This window comes from Schistocerca americana, chromosome 3 (assembly GCF_021461395.2).
Source record: "Schistocerca americana isolate TAMUIC-IGC-003095 chromosome 3, iqSchAmer2.1, whole genome shotgun sequence".
Taxonomy (NCBI): Eukaryota; Metazoa; Arthropoda; class Insecta; order Orthoptera; family Acrididae; genus Schistocerca; species Schistocerca americana.
The window spans coordinates 864,761,561-864,787,382 of NC_060121.1; the positions used below are offsets into that span (position 1 = coordinate 864,761,561).

Below are 25,822 nucleotides of genomic sequence, written 5' to 3' on the forward strand. Positions count from 1 at the left end.
CTTGTTTACTCTTGTATATTTGTGTTTTTCCTGTCTTTATGTGTTTAGCTAATAAGATTTATGTTGTAGAATTTTTCAAATACTATGTTATTTTCTTCGTAAAGATGTTTAGACATTATTTATTCCGTTCTGTTTTAATGCTCATGTGTGAAATTAATGTTTCGAAAACTATTCTCATTATTTATATATTCACTTATGTAATAAATCCTGTAACACTGATGTATCTGTTTATTTCTATTCTTTTGTAAAGCCTGTTTTACTAAAAATGTTATCTGTATTATTATGTTTTTAATTATGTATTTTGTACCTTTGTTATTCTATTCTTATGTTATAAAATTGTAATTGATACCAGTTCATCATATTATTAACTTGTAAGTTACATTTCACTGCACACGTTTCTGTTGGTCATAGTATATGGACAATATGTGAGAAGTAGGGACTGTTAGTGTTTGCACGTGTGTTAATAATTCAGTAAGGGACTGGATAACAGCATTGCTGGTTCTAAGGACAATTCCAGAAACTTTGTAAGTTCACAAGTGGTGGTTATGGACTTGCTACATTGTCCGCAAGTCTCTTCGATGGTGATTGTGCACCTGCACAGTTGCAACAGATGGCTGCTGGCCGTCTCTACAAGGACTACAGTGGGTCTACACCTTTGATGACTCACCAATACCATTATTTCTACAAGGACTGCAGTGGGTCTGCACCTCTGGTGGCCCACCAATACCATAATCTCTACCAGGACTACAGTGGGTCTGCTCTGTGATGACCTACCTACCAATAGTCTTCGAAACGTCGAATGACTCTGCTGTGGGTTTGCTCTGTTGTGGCGCATTACCTGTCTGCATGTCAAGAGTCAGCACTGTCTTTCCGTTGGAAGGACAACACTACTTCTTCAAGACTGCATGGAAATCCACTACTTCCATGTGCATTTTCTTTTACTGCTCAGACTTTGAGAAAGACACTGCTGTTTCACTGTGATGAACGATCAGGACTGTCTTTATGGACTGTGAGAAAATTTTAGCTTTTGACCAGCATTGTATCAATAAGTGTGTGCATTTGATATCTTTGTTATTGTAATTATGAAAAATTTTATCAAATCATTATTGGCCACTGCCCAAAGCAATTTGTAAAATTTTTTGTGGGGAGCATGGGGGCTATGTAAGTTGGCTGTTTAGGTTTTCTTATTGGTAACGCCACGTAGGGCTCTGTATGAAAATCACTGGCTGTGCTGTGTGCAGTCTGTGGCTGGTTTTGCATTGTTGTCTGTCATTGTAGTGTTGGGCAGCTGGATGTGAACAGCGCGTAGCGTTGCGCAGTTGGAGGTGAGCCGCCAGCACTGGTGGATGTGGGGAGAGAGATTGCGGAGTTTTGAAATTTGTAAGACTGGATGTCATGAACTGCTATATATATTATGACTATTAACGCAAATACATCATTTGTTCTCTATTAAAATCTTTCATTTGCTAACTATGCCTATCAGTAGTTAGTGCCTTCAGTAGTTTGAATCTTTTATTTAGCTGGCAGTAGTGGCGCTCGCTGTATTGCAGTAGTTCGAGTAACGAAGATTTTTGGTGAGGTAAGTGATTTGTGAAAGGTATAGGTTAATGTTAGTCAGGGCCATTCATTTGTAGGGATTTTTGAAAGTCAGATTGCGTTGCGCTAAAAATATTGTGTGTCAGTTTAAGCACAGTCATGTATAATTGTTCAAAAGGGGACGTTTCACTTGAAACATAAGATATCAGGCGAATGGAGTGGCCTGCCTGTTCTCCAGACCTAAACACCAGCGAGCACGTCTGGGATGCTCTCGGTCGACGTATCGCTGCACGTCTTCAAGCCCCTAGGACACTTCAGGAGCTCCGACAGGTACTGGTGCAAGAAGGCGAAGCTATACCCCAGCAGCTGCTCGACCAGCTGATCCAGAGTATGCCAACCCGTTATGCGGCCTGTGTACGTGTGAATGATGATCATATACTATATTGATGTCGGGGTACATGCGCAGGAAACAGTGTTTTGTAGCACATGTTTTTCGGGACGGTTTTCTCAACTTATCACAAATACCGTGAACTTACAGATCTGTGCCGTGTGTGTTCCCTATGTGCCTATGCTATTAGCGCCAGTTTTGTGTAGTGCCACGTTGTATGGCACCACATTCTGCAGTTATCCTTAATTTGTGAGTATGAGTGTAGATGTCAGTTTTTCGTTGATAGTTCAGAGTAAAGAATTTTAGTATTTTGAAAGTTGAAAAACGTACTAACTGCGTTACTGTTTTACTAATATTTATCTCGAACCGCTTTTCGGGTTATGGGCCATCGTCAGTAATCAACTGACTAGTTCCACAAGAGACATCGGTGTGTAGGAAATGGCAAGAACTGAAACAAAGATACTATAACCAGGAATGTCGAAAATTCTAATTGCACCGTGAGTAGGTGTCCACGTCAAACTGGCTGGGCAAACCGCTGCAAATGTCGGAGGAAGGCCTCGTTAGAACCATGCTTAGTAAAGCACTGTGGTGTTAAAACCAATCTTTCGGTCGAAGCAAAAATTACCCTCCTTAGGCACCAATGTCTTTAAAGACTTGTCCACGTGGACAACTGTGTTTAAGAATTGTTCCCAGTATCGCCTCTGGTGAATTAAAGAAACCGAAAAACAGTCACTACTTCTGAAAAAACCACTCATTTGATGGAGTACCGTCTCAGTTATGAGACTGGATTCATGATTTCCTGTCAGAGAGGTTACAGTTCGTAGTAACTGACGGGAAATCATAAAGTAAAACAAAAGTGATACATGGCGTTCCTCAAGGAAATTTTATAGGCCCTCAGCAGTTGCTTATCTATAGAAACGATTTAAGAGACAATATCAGCAGTTCTCTCAGACTGCTTCCAGATGATGCTGTCATTTACCGCATAGTAAAGAGATTCTGACAGGACATATGTGTGGTATGAAACGTGGCAATTAACGCTAAATAGTGAGAAGCGTGAGATCATCCACGTGAGTACCGAAAGGAATACGTTAAATTTCGGTTACACGATTGGCATACGAATCTAAAACCTGTCATAATACTTAGAAATCCCAATTGCGAACAACTTAAATTGGAACGATCACATGGATAATTTTGTGGTGAAGGCAAACCAAAGTGCGTTTTATTCGCAGAACACTTAGAGCATGCAACAGATCTACTGAAGAGACGACCTACATTACGCGTTCCCGTCCTCCATTATAGTACTGCTGTGTGCTATTGGATCCTTACCACATTACTTTAATGGAGGTCATCGAAAAAGTTCTGAGGAGGGCACCTCGTTTTATATTATAGTGAAGCAGGGGAGATAGTGTCACGGAGGTGATACGTGAGTTGGGGTGGCATTCCTAAAACAAAGGCGAGATTTTTTAACGAAATTTCAATCTCCAACGTTGTCCTCCAAATGCGAAAATATTTTGTTGACACTGACTTACACAGGGAGGAATCATCACTGTAATAAAATGAGAGGAATCAGATCTCGCACGAAAAGATTTCATTTTTCCCACGCACTGTTAGAGATTCGAATGGTAGAGAAAGAGCTTGAAGGCAGTTAAGAGTGAAACGCAGAATAGTGATGAAGATGATGTAGATGTAGTATCTGATTATATGATCAGCGGTGATAGCCTTTAGCGTGTCACATTGTATTAGTATTTTTGACTAATACTGAGATACGAAATGAAATAGGACCTTCATGTGAAATCACTAATAGGGATTGAGAATTAACATAGATCTGTTAAAAGGGTTCTGTAAAAATGCAATGGATCTGTAAAGAAAGTCGCATCCACGTTACAGCTCTGCCTGAGGGATAGCAGCAATAGCATTTCCAGTGGTCTGCTGTAGCTCTTCCAGAGGGTGGGTGTTATTTGAATACATCTGATGTTTCAGATTGCCCCACTGGTAAAAATCATATATATATAGAGAGAGAGAGATCAGGCGATGGAAGTGTTCAGGAGATTGCACTGCCTCTGCTGGTTGCCCCCTCCCTATCAAACACCTCATGCACTCGTGACAAAGCTGTCAATGTGGTGTGTGCTTTTGCTCCGTCCGGTACAAAACATCCACACAATCTTTCATCTTCTGTGGATTAAACAGTTTCTGGACGTATCGGTTGGCATTAACAGCTCAGTGAAACAAATATGTTACGATGTGAACACCAGACATTCTGCACCGAACACCAATCTTGAGATTATGCAGCGGCTCTTCCAGCTACTGATTTGGACTTTCTGATGATTAGTGTCGCATGTTCTGTGAGTTAACATGCTCTGACAGGTTCAACCAGGCCTCTTCAGAAGCAATGAAAAACGGGGGATCCGAAAGTCCCGATACCTCTTCAGTCAGAAACACCAACAGAACCGATTGGCACATCGAAATCACTGTTTCCAGCACTTCCAGTGATGGGCAGTGCTCCTGTTCATTAACAAGGTTCAGTTCATTAAAACGGTTCAGTTCCATGCCAGTCTTGTAAATGTTTTCCTTGCCAGTTTCGTTTTTATTCGCCTGTATATCTTGAATGGGGATCATGCATATAAGATGTCGCATTCACAGAAACAAAGTTTTTGTTTTAGATCTCTCAACAAACGTATGGAATAGAACATAAAATCAATAATACAGTAGTGGAAATCAGTATAAAAGCAGGGTTCCCACGAAGGCAATAGTACAATGTCTGAAGCACACATGCATCGAATTTAGTACAAGATACATATAAGACGTGAACAATCATGATGGAATCATACAGTTTCTTTCACAACATAAGTAACGAAATACGGCTTTTCCATTTCTTGGATGGAAATTGTTACAAAGGTACTCACTGTCCTGTTGTGTTATTATACTGTTATTTCTTTGTCCGACCTCTGTTCTTCTATTTACCTCAAAAATTCTCTTCCGCATTGATTTTGTTAGAGTTAGTAGTTCTTGCACTGAAATTGTCGCCCACTCTTCGCTCATTTCAGCTCACATACAGCCTCAAATTTCCTTCCATTGGGATACACACGCCTTGCAAGTGTTCCCAAAGGCTTTCCACGGAGTTCAGATCCGGGGTTGTAACAGAAACATGCACCATACATTCTCTTGTTGAAACATTACACTTCCCTCCCCATAGGTCCAGATACATTTTAATCAATTCTGTCTCTAGGGTCTCAGTGTACATCTCAGGGTTCATTCTAGTGCTCATCCAAGCAACGCGTGATTTATCTTTAGAGCAGAATGCCGCCCAAATTGTAACACTTCCGCCACCAAAACTTCTGCTCATTCTTACTTGATGCTCTGTTCTCAGATCCTACCAAAATACTGAAATCCATCCGGCCCATCTAAATTCAACATTTTCTCATCACTGACTTTATCCCATTCTGAAGAGTGCGACCCATGTTTGCAGCAAACTCCAATCTAGCCAGTTTTGTTTGGGTTTAGAACAGGTTTCTAAAAAATGGTTCAAATGGCTCTGAGCAGTATGAGACTTAACATCTATTGTCATCAGTCCCCTAGAACTTAGAACTACTTAAACCTAACTAACCTAAGGACATCACACAACACCCAGTCATCACGAGGCAGAGAAAATCCCTGACCCCGCCGGGAATCGAACCCGGGAACCCGGGCGCGGGAAGCGAGAACGCTACCGCACAACCACGAGCTGCGGACTAAAAAAATGGTTCATATGGCTCTAAGCACTATGGGACGTAACATCTGAAGTCATCAGTCGCTTAGACTTAGACCTACTTAAACCTAACCTAACCTAAGGACATCACACACATCCATGCCCGAGGCAGGATTCGAACCTGCGACCGTAGCAGCAGCGCGGTTCCAGCCTTAAGCGCCTAGAACCGCTCGGCCACAGCGGCCGGCAACAGGTTTCTACACTCGTTTCTTGAATACAAGATATTTATCATTTGACAAATGTCAGTCAGCGACAAGTTGTGAAGAATAACGATTTGTGCCCCTTGCTTTGCGTTTCGAATGCCTCGGATGCTTTTCTACTTTGCCTTATTTTCCGTTCTGTCCGTGTTGAGAGTCCAATCTAACGAAATTGTCAATCACTGTACTTGAGCGTTCAACGTCTTGGTTATTTGAGATTTAGAGAGTGCCGTTTGGTTCAAATGGTCCAACTGGCTCTGAGCACTACGGGACTCAACTGCTGTGGTCATCAGTCCCCTAGAACTTAGAACTACTTAAACCTAGCTAACCTAAGGACATCACACACATCCATTCCCGAGGTACGATTCGAACCTGCGACCGTAGCTGTAGCACCTAGAACCGCTCGGCCACTCCGGCCGGCAGAGTGCCGTTTCCTGTTGCGTACCGACAATTGTTTTTTCATCACATGATAACTTTTTTCCGTGTGACATGGTCACAGTTATACTTTACGTACACAACTTACACTGTCCCTAATGGTGTCTGTTTCCTAAATGCAGTAAAGACGCTTGTACACGGACTCACTGCCTTTGTATCGAGTTCCACCCTCTACCACCTCAACCGTTGGTGTCTTGTTATGCAATGTACTACTGCCATCAAATACGATTCCATTTGATTGCATTTATCGGCAGACTGGATCTCATCGAGCGAGGTGGCGCAATGTTTAGCACACTGGACCCGCATTTGGGAGGACGACGGTTCAAACCCGCGTCCAGCTACCCTGATTTAGTGGCTCTGTGATTTCCCTCAATCGCTTCAGGTAAATGCCGGGATGGTTCCTTTGAAAGGGCTCGGCCAACTTGACATCCCTCCCCCATTCCTACCCTAATTCCATATAACCGATAACAGCGCTGTTTGGCCCCCTCCCCAAAATCAACTAACCAACCAACCAACTTGACCTCATGCCATTGCATTTACACTGCGCACAACTATTCCAACCGACGGCGTTAATTTTCCAACAAATATCCATGCCTTTATACTGATTTGCACTACTGCACTGAACAAAGGCTTCAGGAGAGCGTATATTGCAGATGTGCAATTTCTCCGAAAATTTCCGTGTGATTTGATGTATTATGTCTATAAAAGATTAAAATCAAGAATTTCCTCAATTTTCACATTCATTAGTTTCACTGACCTAGGGTTCCTGAATGAACAGCGGCAATTTCGATGGAAGTTTAGGTGCTGACGCCGTTGGAAGCGGTCAGACTGTGTTAGTGTGTGTTAGGAGAACGTTTTATGCGCTGAAACGGCAGAGGAACTGGTATAGGCATCCGTATTCAAATACAGATGTGTAAACAGGCAGAATACAGCGCTGCGGTCGGCAACGCCTATATAAAACAACTACTGTCTGGCGCAGTTCTTATATCGGTTACTACTCCTACAATGGCAGGTTGTCAAGATTTAAGTCAGTTTGAACGTGGTGTTATAGTCGGCGCACGAGCGATGGGACACAGCATCTCGGAGGTAGCGATGAACTGGGCATTTTCCCGTACGGCCATTTCACGAATGTACCGTGAATATCAGGAATCTGGTGAAACATCAAATCTCCAACATTGCTGCGGCTGGAAAAGATCCTGCAAGAACGGGACCAACGACGATAGAAGACAATCGTTCAACGTGACAGAAGTCCAACCCATCCGCAAATTGCTGCAGGTTTCAATGCTGGGCCATCAACAAGTGTCAGCGTGCAAACCATTAAACGAAACATCATCGATATGGGCTTTCGAAGCCGAAGGCCCATCCGTGTACCCTTGAGACCTGGTGACTGCACGACACAAAGCTTGACGCCTCGCCAGGGCCTGTCAACACCGACATTGGACTGTTGATGACTGGAAACATGTTGCCTGGTCGGACACGTCTCGTTCCAAATTGTATAGAGCGGATGAACGTGTAAGGATATGGAGACAACCTCATGAATCCATGGACCCTGTATATCAGCAGGAGACTGTTCGAGCTGGTGGAGGCTCTGTAATGGTGTGGGTTGGTTCAAATGGCTCTGAGCACTATGGGACTCAACTGCTGAGGTCATTAGTCCCCTAGAAATTAGAACTAGTTAAACCTAACTAACCTAATGACATCACAAACTCATGCCCGAGGCAGGATTCGAACCTGCGACCGTAGCGGTCATGCGGTTCCAGACTGCAGCGCCTTTAACCGCACGGCCACTTCGGCCGGCTAATGGTGCGGGGCGTGTGCAGTTGGAGTGATACGGGACCTCTGATACGTCTAGATACGACTCTGACAGGTGACATGTAAGTAAGCATCTTGGCTGGTCACCTGTATCCATTCATATCCATCTTGCATACTGACGGGCTTTGGGGATTCCAGTAGGACAATGCGACACTCTACACGTCCAGAATTGCTACAGAGTGGCTCCAGGAACACTCTTCTGAGTTTAAACACTTCCGCTGGCCACAGACATGAACATTATTGAGCATATCTCGAATTCCTTGTAACATGCTGTTCGGAAGAGATCTCCAGCCCCTCGTACTCTGAGGCATTTATGGACAGCCCTTCAGGATTCATGGTTTCCGGCACTATTTCAGACATTAGTCGAGTTCGTGCCACGTCATGTTGCGGCATTTATCCGTGCTCGCGGGGGCCCTACACGATATCAGCCAGGTGTAACAGTTTCTTTGGCTCTTCATTGTATGAGGAACGGTGAAATAGCCGCTAGTTAGCTTATGTTAATTATTCAGAGTTCCTACTTTCGGACATTGATATTTCTCGGCATCTGATGAACTTGTTACTTTTCGCGTTGCTTTTAATATAAGCAACACATACAAGGTTTCGGTGTGTAGCCATTGTGGAATTTATAGATTGATATACTGTGGAACTTTAATGGTTTTCTAAAGCTAATCCACGGAATTAATTGTGGTTTGTTCAACCGCTTCCAAGATCTTAAAAAACTCGGTAAGGCTCTGAAATCAATTTATTGTGAACTGCGACTTTCGACTTCACTATGTTCTTATTGGAACTCGAATTTGTGAAACATTAAAAAATATAAGTGCATACGCCATTTTTGTATAGCAAATCCTGCCTGCATTTATATTAAATACTCTAGTGAGACACTGTGTGAATTGCGACGAATCTGAGTTGGCGCCCCACAGACGAAACGTAGTCAAACTTGTAAGTCCAATCAGTAAAATTCTATGTACCGACTTGACAGAAAATCATAGGAAGTTCTGGTCTTACATTAAATCAGTAAGTGGATCGAAACAGCATACCCAGACACTCCGGGATGATGATGGCGTTGAAACAGAGGATGACACGCGTAAAGCTGAAATACTAAACACCTTTTTCCAAAGCTGTTTCACAGAGGAAGACCGCACTGCAATTCCTTCTCTAAATCCTCGCACAAACGAAAAAAATGGCTGACATCGAAATAAGTGTCCAAGGAATAGAAAAGCAACTGGAATCACTCAACAGATGAAAGTCCACTGGACCTGACGGGATACCAATTCGATTCTCCACAGAGTACGCGAAAGGACTTGCCCCCCTTCTAACAGCCGTGTACCGCAAGTCTAAAGAGGAACGGAAGGTTCCAAATGATTGGAAAAGAGCACAGGAAGTCCCAGTCTTCAGGAAGGGTCGTCGAGCAGATGCGCGAAACTATAGACCTATATCTCCGACGTCGATCTGTTGTAGAATTTTAGAACATGTTTTTTGCTCGTGTATCATGTCTTTTTTGGAAATCCAGAATCTACTCTGTAGAAATCAACATGGATTCCGGAAACAGCAATCGTGTGAGACCCAACTCGCTTTATTTGTTCATGAGACCCAGAAAATATTAGATACAGGCTCCCAGGTAGATGCTATTTTCCTTGACTTCCGGAAGGCGTTCGATACAGTTCCGCACTGTCGCCTGATAAACAAAGTAAGAGCCTACGGAATATAAGACCAGCTGTGTGGCTGGATTGAAGAGTTGTTATCAATGGAGAGACGTCTACAGACGTTAAGGTAACCTCTGGCGTGCCACAGGGGAGTGTTATGGGACCATTGCTTTTCACAATATATATAAATGACCTAGCAGATAGTGTCGGAAGTTCCATGCGGCTTTTCGCGGATGATGCTGTAGTATACAGAGAAGTTGCAGCATTAGAAAATTGTAGCGAAATGCAGGAAGATCTGCAGCGGATAGGCACTTGGTGCAGGGAGTGGCAACTGACCCTTAACATAGATAAATGTAATGTATTGCAAATACATAGAAAGAAGGATCCTTTATTGTATGATTATATGATAGCGGAACAAACACTGGTAGCAGTTACTTCTGTAAGATATCTGGGAGTATGCGTGCGGAACGATTTGAAGTGGAATGATCACATAAAATTAATTATTGGTAAGGCGGGTACCAGGTTGAGATTCATTGGGAGAGTCCTTAGAAAATGTAGTCCATCAACAAAGGAGGTGGCTTACAAAACACTCGTTCAACCTACACATGAGTATTGCTCATCATGTGGGATCCGTACCACATCGGGTTGACGGAGGAGATAGAGAAGATCCAAAGAAGAGCGGCGCGTTTCGTCACAGGGTTATTTGGTAACCGTGATAGCGTTACGGAGATGTTTAGCAAACTCAAGTGGCAGACTCTTTAAGAGAGGCGCTCTGCATCGCGGTGTAGGTTGCTCGCCAGGTTTCGAGAGGGTGCGTTTCTGGATGAGGTATCGAATATATTGCTTCCCCCTACTTATACCTCCAGAGGAGATCACGAATGTAAAATTAGAGAGATTCGAGCACGCACGGATGCTTTCCGGCAGTCGTTCTTCCCGCGAACCATACGCGACTGGAACAGAAAAGGGAGGTAATGACAGTGGCACGTAAAGTGCCCACCGCCACACACCGTTGGGTGGCTTGTGCAGTATAAATGTAGATGTAGATATTTACGAGACCCATTGAAGTGTTTGTTCGGTAATGTGTGGGTAAATCTTTTCCTGCAGTAGCACGTGGGGGCTCCTAGCTGATACAGAACTTGTGAACAGTTTATAAGTTTGATTTTTGCGAGTTGATATTGTGAGAGACTGTATTTTATATCGTTATCCACACCAAATGCCCATTTCCAAACAAACCGTACGGCCGCAGTGTACCACTACTACACACAGACTGCTGCAGTGCGTTCCTGCACTTTGGCAACATCGCAGATCGGCTAGCCTGAATGTACCTGACGGTTGAAGGAGTGCAATTTGAAAATAAGGTCCCTTGCTTGTTCGTGAAACACTTGGCGACATCCGCGGCCACAATGAAAAATTTCACAGAACACGCATACGTCGGCCAGTCGTAGTTTTGTGCACGTCAAAGACGACAGAACTCTCAAATACGACGGAAGTTAACACAGTACGGACCGCGGAAATAGACTGAGCGCTGATTGGCTAGCGGCACAGCTGTCTATTGCGCATCTCTGGCCCAGAGACCACAAACGACGTTCAGTACTATAGCTGTCACATGGCTTGCAACTTAGGGGACTGTGTAACTCTACTCTAAAGTCACAAACAAATCGGAATCGTTCCACTGTCTGTGACAATGGCGTGACTGCAGTTGAACTCTAGAGAGAAGGCGCGAGCTGTATAATACATTACTGGCCATTAAAATTGCTACACCAACACGAAATGCAGATGATAAAGAGGTATTCATTGGACAAATATATTATACTAGAACCGACATGTGATTACATTTTCACGCACTTTGGGTGCGTAGATCCTGAGAAATCAGTACCCAGAACAACCACCTCTGGCCGTAATAACGGCCTTGATACGCCTGGGCATTGAGTCAAACAGAGCTTGGATGGCGTGTACAGGTATAGCTGCCCATGTAGCTTCAACACGATACCACAGTTCATCAAGAGTAGTGACTGGCGTATTGTGACGAGCCAGTTGCTCGGCCACCATTGACCAGACGTTTTCAATTGGTGAGAGATCTGGAGAATGTGCTGGCCAGGTCAGCAGTCGAACATTTTCTGTATCCAGAAAGGCCCGTACAGGACCTGCAACATGCGGTCTTGCATTATCCTGCTGAAACGTAGGGTTACGCAGGGATCGAATGAAGGGTAGATCCACGGGTCGTAACACATCTGAAATGTAACGTCCACTGTTCAAAGTGCCGTCAATGCGAACAAGAGGTGACCGAGACGTGTAACCAATGGCACCCCATACCACCACTCCGGGTGATACGCCAGTATGGCGATGACGAATACACGCTTCCAATGTCCGTTCACCGCGATGTCGCCAAACACGGATGCGACCATCAGGATGCTGTAAACAGAACCTGTATCCATCCGAAAAAATGACGTTTTGCCATTGGTGCACAGAGGTTCGTCGTTGAGTACACCATCGCAGGCGCTCCTCTCTGTGATGCAGCGTCAAGGGTAACCGCAGCCACGGTCTCCGAGCTGATAGTCCGTGCTGCTGCAAACGTCGTCGAACTGTTCGTGCAGATGGTTGTTGTCTTGCAAACGTCCCCATCTGTTAACTCAGGGATCGAGAGGTGGCTGCACGATCCGTTATAGTCATGCGGATAAGATGCCTGTCATCTCGACTGCTAGTGATACGAGGCCGTTGGTAACCAGCACGGCGTTCCCTATTACCCTCCTGAACCCACCGATCCCATACTCTGCTGTCATTGGATCTCGACCAACGCGAGCTGCAATGTCGCGATACGATAAACCGCAATCGCGATAGGCTACAATCCGACCTTTATCAATGTCGGAAACGTAATGGCACGCATTTCTCCTCCATACACGAGGCACCACAACGACGTTTCATCAGGCAACGCCGGTCAACTGCTGTTTGTGTATGAGAAATCGGTTGAAACTTTCCTCATGTCAGCACGTTCTAGATGTCGCCACCGGCGCCAACCTTGTGTGAATGCTCTGAAAAGCTAATCATTTGTATATCAGAACATCTTCTTCCTGTCGTTTAAATTTCGTGTCTGTAGCACGTCATCTTCGTGGAGTAGCAATTTTAATGGCCAGTAGTGTAATTTGGAATAGCGGCACGGGCGTCTTAACCCCACTATCCGCGAATATGCGTTGAATGTGTTAAGTGGCAGGACCACTCCCCATCGACACTTCAGTTAGGAACCCAGAGCGTTGATCCACTTGCGTCGGTCGTGCAGCGCTATCTGTACATCTGTTGACAGTAACGCCGATACTGGACTTTCCGCGCAGTACGCGCTCGGGCTGCAGCGGTGTGGGGAAGCCCGCCGGAGCGGGTTGCAGGTGCGGACACATCTGTCGCGGCCGCGTTATCAGCGCGACAGGCGCCGGCACTCAGCAGGCGCCGTGTCCACCCAGGCCCGCGGTTTACGGCGATAATACAGCAGTTCCTGTGGCGCAACGTCCCGCCAATGGCGACCGCTGCTCCCAGATCCCGCCGTCAGCAGGGCACGCGGTATCAGCGCCGCGCGGCGCTGGCTTTGCGTGCTCAGCGGTAGGCCCGACCACCTGCTATATAGGGTGTTACAAAAAGGTACGGCCAAACTTACAGGAAACATTCCTCACACACAAATAAAGAAAATATGTTATGTGGACGTGTGTCCGGAAACGCTTAATTTGCATGTTAGAGCTCATTTTAGTTTCGTCAGTATGTACTCCCCCGATTTACCGCCAGTTGGCCCAATTGAAGGAAGGTAATGTTGACTTCGGTGCTTGTGTTGACATGCGACTCATTGCTTTACAGTACTAGCATCAAGTACATCAGTACGTAGCATCAACAGGTTAGTGTTCATCACGAACGTGGTTTTGCAGTCAATGCAATGTTTACAAATGCAGAGTTGGCAGATGCCCATTTGATGTATGGATTAGCACGGGGCAATAGCCGTGGCGCCGTAAGTTTGTATCGAGACAGATTTCCAGAACGAAGGTGTCCCGACAGGAAGACGTTCGAAGCAATTGATCGGCGTCTTTGGGAGCACGGAACATTCCAGCCTATGACTCGCGACTGGGGAAGACCTAGAACGACGAGGACGCCTGCAATGGACGAGGCAATTCTTCGTGCAGTTGACGATAACCCTAATGTCAGCGTCAGAGAAGTTGCTGCCGTACAAGGTAACGTTGACCACGTCACTGTATGGAGAGTGCTACGGGAGAACCAGTTGTTTCCGTACCATGTACAGCGTGTGCAGGCACTATCAGCAGCAGATTGGCCTCCACGGGTACACTTTTGCGAATGGTTCATCCACCAATGTGTCAATTCTCATTTCAGTGCAAATGTTCTCTTTACGCATGAGGCTTCATTCCAACGTGATCAAATTGTAAATTTTCACAATCAACATGTGTGGGCTGACGAGAATCCGCACGCAATTGTACAATCACCTCATCAACACAGATTTTCTGTGAACGTTTGGGCAGGCATTGTTGGTGATGTCTTGATTGGGCCCCATGTTCTTCCACCTACGTTCAGTGGAGCACGTTATCATGATTTCATACGGGATACTCTACCTGTGCTGCTAGAACATGTGCCTTTACAAGTACGACACAACATGTGGTTCATGCATGATGGAGCTCCTGCACATTTCAGTCGAAGTGTTCATACACTTCTCAACAACAGATTCTGTGACCGATGGATTGTTAGAGGCGGACCAATTCCATGGCCTCCATGCTCTCCTGACCTCAACCCTCTTGACTTTCATTTATGGGGGCATTTGAAAGCTCTTGTCTACACAACCCCGGTACCAAATGTAGAGACTCTTCGTGCTCGTATTGTGGACGGCTGTGATACAATACGCCATTCTCCAGGCCTGCTTCAGCGCATCAGGGATTCCATGAGACGGATGGTGGATGCATGTATCCTCGCTAACGGAGGACATTTTGAATATCTCCTGTAACAAAGTGATTGAAGTCACGCTGGTACGTTCTGTTGCTGTGTGTTTCCATTCCATGATTAATGTGATTTGAAGAGAAGTAATAAAATGAGCTCTAACATGGAAAGTAAGCGTTTCCGCACACATGTCCACATAACATATTTTCTTTCTTTGTGTGTGAGGAATGTTTCCTGAAAGTTTGGCCGTACCTTTTTGTAACACCCTGTATATCGGTACGCAACACCGTCTTCACTGTTAACTCTACACTCCCTCCTGCCACAGTCGGAGACAGCGTTAATGGCCTCTGGCCGCGCAGCTCACAAGGAAAGCTGCGTTGTCAGCTCGACTGAAAGTGTTGTAACACGACAGCATATTGTAAATGGAAGAGACACTTCATTCAGAAGCAGCCCTTTTCCTTAAAGACTGCTCTATTATTTGATAAGCTGTCTATCCAAGACAGGGGTATTCGATACGAAAATTGAGACTAGTTCATTTTTAAATGAGTTTACGATCATTGCGAATTTCTATGAATAACGCGTCAACACTATGTGAGCAAACATATCTGCACACCTATCAGTATACATTAACATGGCGTGTATCCATCCTTCGCTTTTACAATGGAGGGAACTCTCCAGGGGACACTTTCAGTTGGTGTCTGACCATTCTTTCTCAAGATCCGGAACCAGAGAACGTAGTGATGGACCCTGCGGTCTGGTGCGAAGTCGACATCGTAACTCATCCAAAAGGTGCACCGAGCGGCCGGCCGGTGTGGCCGAGCGGTTCTAGAGCGCTTCAGTCTGGAACCGCGCGACCGCTACGGTCGCAAGTTCGAATCCTTCCTCGGACATGGATGTATGTGATGTCCTTAGGTTAGTTAGGTTTAAGTAGTTCTAAGTTCTAGGGGACTGATGACCTCCGATGTTAAGTCCCGTAGTGCTCAGAGCCATTTGGATCATTTTGCACCGAGCGAGGTGGCGCAGTGGTTAGCACACTGGACTCGCATTCGAGAGGACGAAGGTTCAAACCTGCTTGTGGCTATCCTGATTTAGGTGTCCCGTTATTTCTCTAAATCGCGTCAGGTAAATGTTGGAATGGTTCCTGTGAAAGGGCATGGCCGACTTCCTTGTCCATCTTTCCCTAACCCGATGAACTCGCTGTTTGGTCCTCTCCCTCCCAACCAACCAACCAAAAGGTGTTCTTTAACTAAACGAACTCTGAAACTTCCTGGCAGATTAAAACTGTGTGCCCGACCGAGATTCGAACTCGGGACCTTTGCCTTTCGCGGGCAAGTGCTCTACCAACTGAGCTACCGAAACACGACGCACGCCCGGTACTCACAGCTTTACTTCTGCCAGTACCTCGTCTCCTACCTTCCAAACAGCGCACACTCCGCTGCAGAGTGAAAATCTCATTCTGGAAACAGCCCCCAGGCTGTGCCTAAGCCATGTCTCCGCAATCCTTTCTTTCAGGAGTGCTAGTTCTGCATGGTTCGCAGGAGAGCTTCTGTAAAGTTTGGAAGGTAGGAGACGAGGTACTGGCAGAAGTACAGCTGTGAGTACCGGGCGTGAGTCGTGTTTCGGTAGCTCAGTTGGTAGAGCACTTGCCCGCGAAAGGCATAGGTCCCGAGTTCGAGTGTCGGTCGGGCACACAGTTTTAATCTGCCAGGAAGTTTCATATCAGCGCACGCTCCGCTGCAGAGTGAAAATCATATTCTGTAAACGAACTCTGTTTTTTGCCTTGTTTCACAATTTTATTATTAACGTTATTTTGCAACCTAGGTTTCGGGTTATAAGCCCATTTTTAAGTACATTACTAATTCTCAAAGATGGTAGTGCACAAAGAAACATGATGACAAGGCAAAGATAATCATCTCATAATTTTTTCATAATGCGGAGCCACAGTCACAATATATTTCTTTAAAGTCCGTAGCGCCATTAAAGTGTTGTTTATTTACAGTGTTACATTTACAATTACTCAATCATGATTTCGGATTCAAAGTGCCATTATCAAGTGTTTTAAGTGTTATAAATTGCCTAAGATGACATACTGTCGTACTGAAATACACTACTAGAGACATTGTCTAGGAGTCGATATTTCTGGCAGAGCCTACTGCTTTGTTTCATTACCGACTCAGGTTTCTTCAGTGATGTACTTTAAGCCTGGTGCAGATTGACCTCCCCGTCTGTCCAATGAAGCAAGACTGACACTCACGGCATGTGAGTTTATAAACCCCACTTTTTGTGATGGCTAGTTGTTTGTCTTTTGCATTGAACAAGCAACTACCTATTGTCTGAGGGACGTAGAAAAGCACAGAGAAACCCTTTGCCTTCAAAATGTTACTTATCCTGTTTGATGCTTTCCCGATGAACGGTAATCTGCGCCATTTCTTCTCCAGTTTGTCTATGTTTTTCATTGGGGACAGAAGCTGCAGATTGAAAAAGCGTGATTCAGCCTTTGCGAAAGATTGCTCCAACAATAACCACAAATACATAATAAAGGTGCAAGTCTTACACACAGAGGAAAAAAGGGCTAAACTCAACCAATTAGAAATGTTAGAAATAAAAAGACAGATATTTACATCTTCACACCAATTTTTAAGCGAGGAAACCCAATTCAATTATTCAACTCTTCTACATGAGATCACAACCCCAAGATAGAAGCAAAACTTTGGGCCCCCTCCATAGTAGTAAAAAGTTCTTGTCTGATGCATAACTTTAGTTCTGTCATGTCATTGTAAATGCTGAATTGCGTAATTACGTATGTAATTTGTTAAAAATGGCCATAGTCGTAATTTTACGTTAAGCTATGCATCGATACCTTAAGAAGTTGACATGATTATCTTTGCCTTGTCATCATGTTTATCTGTGCATTATCATCTTTCGGAATTAGTATTGTACTTGCAAATGGGCTTATAACCTGAAACATAGGTTGTGCAGTAACATAAATAATAATTACTAATAAAAATTGTGAAACAAGGCAAGCAACAGTGATTGTTCAGTTATTTTACAATGTTTCACCAAGAAGCCACAGGTGACTCAATTAAAACAAAGGTGTTCCATTGGGTTCCAGCTGGTAGGCCTACTCTGGACAGGCCAGTCATTTCAGGAACATTTTTCTCCACAGACCATTCCCTCACAAGTGTTACTCTACGACAGAGTGCATTGTCATTCTGGTACAATCAATCATTGGTTCGAAATGTTGCTCTACTGTACTCAGTACACAATCCACAATCCAGTAAAATTTGTTGACATCCTTCCACATTTAGCGATCCCGTAAATGCAATAAGGGGACCACAACATAACCACGAAAAACACTCCCATCCTGTAACACCTGTTACCCCATACGTCAGTGTTGACACTACACATGACACACTATGAGATCAAAAGTATGTGGACACCGCCAAAAACATACGTTTTTCATATCAGGTGCATTGTGCTGCCACCTACCGCCAGTTACTCCATATCAGCGACCTCAGTAGTCATTAGATATCGTGAGAGAGCAGAATGGGGCGCTCCACGGAACTCACGGATTTCGAATATGGTCAGGTGATTGGATGCCACTTGTGTCGTAGGTCTGTACGTGAGATTTCCACAATCATAAACATCACTAGGTCCACTGTTTCCGATGTGATAGTGAAGTGGAAACGTGAACGGTCACGTGCAGCACTAAAGCGTAGAGGCCGACCTCGTTTTTGACCGCCGACAGTTGAAGAGGGTGGTAACTTGTAGTAGGCAGACTATGAAACGTCCCCTTAGAACAATTATACATGACTGTGTTTAAACTGATACACAATATTTTTTTAGCGCAACGCAATCTGACTTTCAAAAATCCCTACAAAAGAATGGCCCTGACTAACATTAAACTATACCTTTCAGAAATCACTTACCTCACAAAAATCTTCATTACTCGAACTACTGCAATACAGCGAGCACCACTACTGCCAGCTAAATAAAAGATTCAAACTACGGAAGGCACTAACTAGTGATAGGCATAGTTAGCAAATGAAAGATATTAATAGAGAAGAAACAATGTATTTACCTTGATAGTCATAATATATATAGCAGTTCATGACAAATTACAAAACTCCGCCATCTCTCTCCCCACATCCACCACTGCTGGCGGCTCACCTCCAACTGCCGGCCGAAGTGGCCGTGCGGTTAAAGGCGCTGCAGTCTGAAACCGCAAGACCGCTACGGTCGCAGGTTCGAATCCTGCCTCGGGCATGGATGTTTGTGATGTCCTTAGGTTAGTTAGGTTTAACTAGTTCTAAGTTCTAGGGGACTAATGACCTCAGCAGTTGAGTCCCATAGTGCTCAGAGCCACCTCCAACTGCGCAACGCTACGCGCTGTTCACATCCAGCTGCCGCTGCCCAACACTACAATGGCAGACAACAATGCAAAATAGACACAGACTGCACACAGCACAGCCAGTGATTTTCACACAGAGGTGACGTTACCAATAAAAAACCTAAACAGCCTACTTACAAGACATCTATGCAGACCATCACACAGGAATTCCAAACTGCATCAGGATCCATTGCAAGCACTGTGACAGTTAGGCAGGAGGTGAGAAAACTTGTATTTCATGGTCGAGTGGTTGCCCGAAGGCAACACACCACGCCGGTAAATGCCAAACGACGCGGCGTTTGGTGCAATGTGCGTGAACATTGGACGATTGAACAGTGGAAAGACGTTGTGTGGAGTGACGAATTACCGTACACAATGTGGCGATCCGATGGCAGGGTGTGACTATGGCGGATGCCCGGTGAACGTCATCTGCCAGTGTGTGCAGTGCCAACAGTAAAAATCGGAGACCATGGCGTTATGGTATTGTCGTGCTTTTCATGGAGGGAGCTTCGAACCCTTGTTGTTTTGCGTGGCACTATCACGGCACAGGCCTTCACTGATGTTTTAAGCACCTTCTTGATTCCCGCTGTTGAAGAACAATTCGGGGATGGCGACTGCATCTTTCAACACGATCAAGCACATGTTCATAATGCACGGCCTGTGGCGGAGTGGTTCCACGAAAATAATATCCCTGTAGTGGACTGGCCTGCACAGAATCCTGACCTGAATCCTATAGTACACCCTTGAAATGTTTTGGAATGCCGACTTCGTGTCAGGCCTCACCGACCAACATCGATACCTTTCCTCAGTGCAGCACTCCGTGAAGAACGGGCTGCAATTCCGCAAGAAACCTTCCAGCACCTGACTGAACGTATGCCTTCGACAATGGAAGCTGTCATCAAGGCTAACGGTGGGCCAACACCATATTGAATTCCAGCATTACCGATGGAGGGCGTCAGGAACTTGTGTGTCATTTTCAGCCAGGTCTCCGGATACTTTTGATCACATGGCGTAGCAGGCTACGTTCTCCAGCCACTGTCCAAAACCAAATCCTTCCGTCGGATTGCCACAGGGTAGAGCGTGATTCATCGCTCCAAATTACTGTTTTACAGTCATCCTCCGTCCTGTGGTGTCGCTCTTTACACCATCAGAACGGTCACTTAGCACTCACTGCAGAAACGTGTGGTCTACGCGTACCTGCTCTACCACTGTTCCCCATTCTACTTAACTCCCTATGCACACTCACTGTGCTAGCTGGGATATAGGTAGCACTTTAGAGTTCACGAGTGATTCCTTCCACTGACTGCATTCGATTTCTTACAACCACCCTTCGCAATGTTCGACCTGTCCGTCGGTATATGCAGACTACCTGGCTTAGCTGTGGTTTTTCTTTGGCGGCTCCACTTCACAGTTACGTATCCAACTATCGACTTGGCCATCTTTAGAGGAGGTGACTGTCTCTGATGGATTTGTCTCTGATGGATTTGTCTCTGATGAATTTGTTACTGACGTGACATCTAGTGACTAGTCCTCATTCGAAGTCTCTTGACCGACCCGTTCTGCTGTTATCACATAGTGTATATCGCTTAATATATTTACATTTAATGCGATGTTTCGGCATCTGCTACTAATACTGTTAATGGCTGCAGCCGAAATATCGTAGCAAATGTAGCTCCTGTGCATTCTAGACTGCTTTTATTTTCAAAAATATTTAAGGTCTGTCACGTGTCACCTACCAGCTAACGAAACTCGCTCTTCTCCCCAAATTCTTAAAGGCTCTCCAACAATTCTACAAATCTTGTAAACTAGAACCTCACTGTCTGCTCAATCCTTTCCAACTCTCATCGGCAACTCTGGAGTCATGATAGTATTCGGCTGTCTGCACTATTAAAAATGGAATCTCAAAGCCAAAGAATTGTTGTGGCCCGAATGAATGGATAGTTTTGGTGAAAATTAGCGACCGGTGCATTATAGCGTCGTAAATCAAGTATTCCAAGCATTGGTGGAAGTTACAAGTCCTCTAGCTAGACTTCCTAAACACTGAAATTCCTGTGTACTCTGGAACCTTGTAGAATGTTCCATTATAACTCTGCATGCCAAATATCATTTATCGTATTGCTAAATAGTGGATCAAAGAAACTTACTGAAGCTCGGTTTCTCGTTAAGGATGATGGTAGGAATGAAAGTATGTTGTCTGGCGCCAATACACCGTCCATCCCCTCGCAGGAAACCAAAAACACCCAGCAACCTTATCACCTTTCGTCCTCTCAACAAGTGCCCACAGTAACAAAAAATGTAATAGGAATCTCATGAAATATTGAGTCATGAAGTTTTGACGCTAAGAAGTACTTATATGTTATTGAAACAAGTACATAGCATGTTGTTGTTGTTGTTGTGGTCTGCAGTCCAGAGACTGGTTTGATGCAGCTCTTCATGCTACTCTATCCTGACTTTGTGTGTCATTTCCTAATCTAATTCCCTCAGCATCACCTGATTTCATTCGACTACATCCCATTATCCTCGTTTTGCTTTTGTTGATGTCCCTCTTATATCCTCCTTTCAAGACACTGTTCATTCCGCTCAGCTGCTCTTCCAGGTCCTTTGCTGTCGCTGACAGAATTGTAATGCCATCTGCGAACCTGAAAGTTTTTGTTTCTTCTCCATGGATTTTAATTCCTACTCCGAATTTTTCTTTTGTTTCCTTTACTGCTTGCTCAATATACGGATTGAATAACATAGGCGATAGGCTACAACCCTGTCTCACTCCCTTCTCAACCAATGCTTCCCTTTCATGCCCCTCTACTCTTATAATTGCCATGTGGTTCCTGTACAAATTGTAGATAGCTTTTCGCTCCCTGTATTTTACCCCTGCCACTTTCAGAATTTTGTAGAACATACTGAAAACTCGAGACCAACAACTTCATCCTTCTCCACCCCCTCTACCCTCCACCATTTACAAATACTGATACGCTTCCGATACGATAACAATGCATCCTATCAACATATACTTTTTCATCTTTTCCTAACGCAGTTTCAACAGTCTGTCGCCTCTTTATCCCTCCCCCAAATCAGACACCGATCTCCTTCCATCAGATCCAACCCACTCTTCCGCATCCTTTTAATGTGGGGTTTGTCACCTCCTTGCACATGCCCTTCTAACCTTCTCTCACCATAACAATGCCCTGGCCTCCATCTATAGTTGGAGTCACAAATGATGGCTGTCGAGTTTAGGCTTGTTCTGCGGACCTACGTCACACGTACTCCGACAACCAATGAGCGTTCAGTAGTGTTCTGAGCGCTCTGCTCCGAATGCAGTAGCTATTGGGAGCACTAAACATGATCGTAGCGAGTTGTTGAGTGAATTTATATTTCATTTCTACATCTACATCTACATATATACTGCGCTAGCCACCAAGCGGAGTTCCACTCATCGATCGCGCGAGGGAAAATCGACTGTCTGAATGTCTCAGTACAAGCTCTAATTTCCCTTATCTATAAATGGTGATCATCGCGCGATTTGAAAATTGGTGGTAATAATATATGCTATACATCCTCGGCAAAGATCGGATTTTGGAATTTAGTGAGCAGTCCCTTCCGTTTAGCGCGTCGTCTATCTGCAGTTGTGTCCCACTTGAACCTTTCTATGAGATTTGTAATGCTCTCACGATGGCTAAATGTACCAGTCAGGAATCTTGTCGCTCTTCTTTGGACCTTTTCAATCTGTCAGACCCAACTGGTAAGGGTCCTATACAGACGAACAATACTCTAAGACTGGGCAAACTAAAGTATTGTAAGGACTGCATCGCTTCAGGATTCTACGAATAAACCGCAGTCTAGAGTTCGCCTTACCCCCTACATGTATAATCTGATGGTTCCATTCATTTCGATTAGTCATACCCCGATACTTGACAGATGTTACCGCTTCCAAAGACTGGGCATTTATTTTGCACTCGTACTTGTTGAGAGTTGTTATGATGGTGGTCATAAGTGACAAATTCTGCATAGCAAGCGCGAGAAGTAATTAGCAGGATGTACACTTCCCTCAAGCGGAAAACACGCGTATGCACTTACCGCATCTGCCGCTTGGAATCGTCATCATTGCCATCCCAGTCCGTGCCTCGACATGCACGAACCGCCAGCGTTCGTAAATCGGACTATAGTTGCCATCATTGCAAATCCCACGGGTGTTACCGCCCACTCTTTCACATTACATATCGCCACATAACAACCTGATCAATGAATGAATTAACAGTGTAGCACTAGCCTTTTACATTATTCAATAACTTATCTTCAAAACAGTATTGTACACTAGGGATAAGCCGAATGAGGTAGCGCCGTTTTAAATAGATTGCCCTCATATACAAAAGGAAAGAGCTCAAATCTTCCTCCAGTCATCCTCATTTAGGTTTTTCGTGGTTTTCTTAATTTACTTCGGGAAATTGCCAAGACCAGTTCTGCCATAAGGCCACGGCCAACGAACTGTCTCATCATTACCCAATTAGAACTGTAAATACGAAAATACTTGCATGTAAGAATTATGTTACTTCGTCGTTCTTATACTGTAACACCATGACGTACCCAGCATCCTCATAGAAGTGGTCCACGGATGAATAAAGCTACTACAAGCACTACTAATACCATCACATGCAAGTCACTCCTCACAGCATCATTCACCTCTACTATTCCCAACTTATCTTCTCCTCTACGTTGTCCTCGTAGGCGAGTATTTGTCAGAGACAAGGGTATCGTCAGGAGTCCCCCAGGAAAGTGTGGTAAGACCGTTATTATTTTCTGAATTCATAAATGATCTGACGGACAGGGTGAGCAGCAATCTGTGGCCGTTTGCTGATGATGCTGTGGTGTACGGTAAGGTGTCGTCGTTGAGTGACAAGACGGTTTAGACAAAATTTTTTGTTGGTGTGACGGGTGGCAGCTTGCTCTAAATGTAGAAAATTGTGACTTACTGTGGATGAGTAGCATAAACAATACCGTAATGTTCGAATACAATATAAGTGGTGTGCTGCTCGATAAAGTCCCGTCGATTAAATGTCAGGCCGTAATCTTACAAAGCGATATGAAATGTAATCAGGACGTAAGGAGGGAAGGCGAATGCTCGACTTCCCTTTATTGGGAGAATTTTGAGAAAGTTTAGCTCACCTATAGAGGTGAGTACAGTACTGCTCCAGTGTTTGGGATCCCCACCAGGTCGAATTAAAGGAAGACATCAAAGCAATTCAGAGGCCTGCTGCTAGATTTGTTACCGACAGATTAGATCAGCAAGCACGTTTTGTGGAGATGCTTTGGGAACTCAAATGGGAATCACTGGAGAGAAGGCGACGTAACATTAGTGAGAAAATTGAGAGAATCGGCGTTTGAAACTGGCTGCAGTACGGTTCTTCTACTGCCAACGTACATTTCGCGTGAGGAGCACGAACGTAAGATAACAGAAGCTAAGGCTCGTACAAAGGCATACAGACTGTCGTTTCCGTCTCCCTCTGCGAGTTGGACAGGAAAGGAAATGACTAGTTGTGGGGCATACACCATATGATGGTTTTCTGAGTGTGTTGTAGGTGTATATGTAGCACAATGCAGTCAAATGTTTCATTCCTACTATGGAGGGCATTCAATAAGTAATGCAACACATTACTCTCTCTGCCAGTTTCGGTTGAGAAAATGCGGAATTTGTTGTGGGACATCGCGGAATATTTCCTCTTCAGCCCCTATAGTTTATAACGTTCCGGAGGTGGCGGCGCTGTACGTCGCCTTCAAATTAGTGACTGAAACGATGTGCGTTCCAAGTGGAGAACTGTCACTGAGTTTATTTTGGCGGAAAAGCAGAGCGTCAGAGACAGTCACAGAATGTCTATGGAGACCTGGCAGTGAACAAAACCACGGTGAGTCATTGGGCGAGGCGTCTGTCACCATAGCAAAAAGGTCGCGCAAACCTGTCCGAACTCCTGCGTTCAGGTCGGCCGCTCGCAGTTGTGACTCTTGCAGTGTCGGAACTTGCGGACACTCTCATTTGAAGTGACTGACGGATCGTAGTCAAACATGTTGCTGCGCAACCGGACATCTCTGTTGGTAGTGCTGACATACTCCCGCCGGCCAGTGTGGCCGAGCGGTTCTAGGCGCTTCAGTCTGGAACCGCGTGACCGCTACGGTCGCAGGTTCGAATCCTGCCTCGGGCATGGACGTGTATGATGTCTTTAGGTTAGTTAGGTTTAAGTAGTTCTAAGTTCTAGGGGACTGATGACCTCAGATGTTAAGTCCCATAGTGCTCAGAGCCATTTTTTTGAACATACTGACCCACTGGTTGGGTACTTAAAGGAGTGTGCTCGACTGGTTTCTCGCCACCTAACAGAAGACCAAAAAGAGCAAGGAAGGACCATTTGTGCTGCATTGTTTGGTTGATACGAGGCTGATCAGGATAATTTTTTGTCGTAGATCGTCACAGACTATGAAAAATGGGGACATCACTTCGAACCGAAAACAAAACGACAACCCATGGACTGGCGTCATGCCACCTCTCCTCAGAAAAAAAAGTTCAAAGCTGCATCCTCAGTTGGTAGAGTCACAGAGCGGTCTTACCAGACTCTGAAGCGATTATTCTGTCCTCTCACATGGTGCAACAACCAGTTCTGAAGTGTTCTGCTACCCTCAGGAAATTGAAGAAATTTCTCCTCCTCCATAACCACGGAAGGCCTCACACAATTCTGCACACTCGAGAGGAGCTTGCGAAACTTCACTGGACTGTTCTTC

General features: G+C 44.8%; 1 non-coding gene across 1 annotated transcript; it reads right to left on the bottom strand.

Moving 5' to 3' along the window:
• Positions 1-15,957: 15,957 nt before the first annotated feature.
• Positions 15,958-16,032, bottom strand: Trnas-cga. Its single transcript has one exon. It is a non-coding gene; the product is annotated as a tRNA-Ser (tRNA).
• Between the last annotated feature and the right edge of the window lie 9,790 nt (positions 16,033-25,822).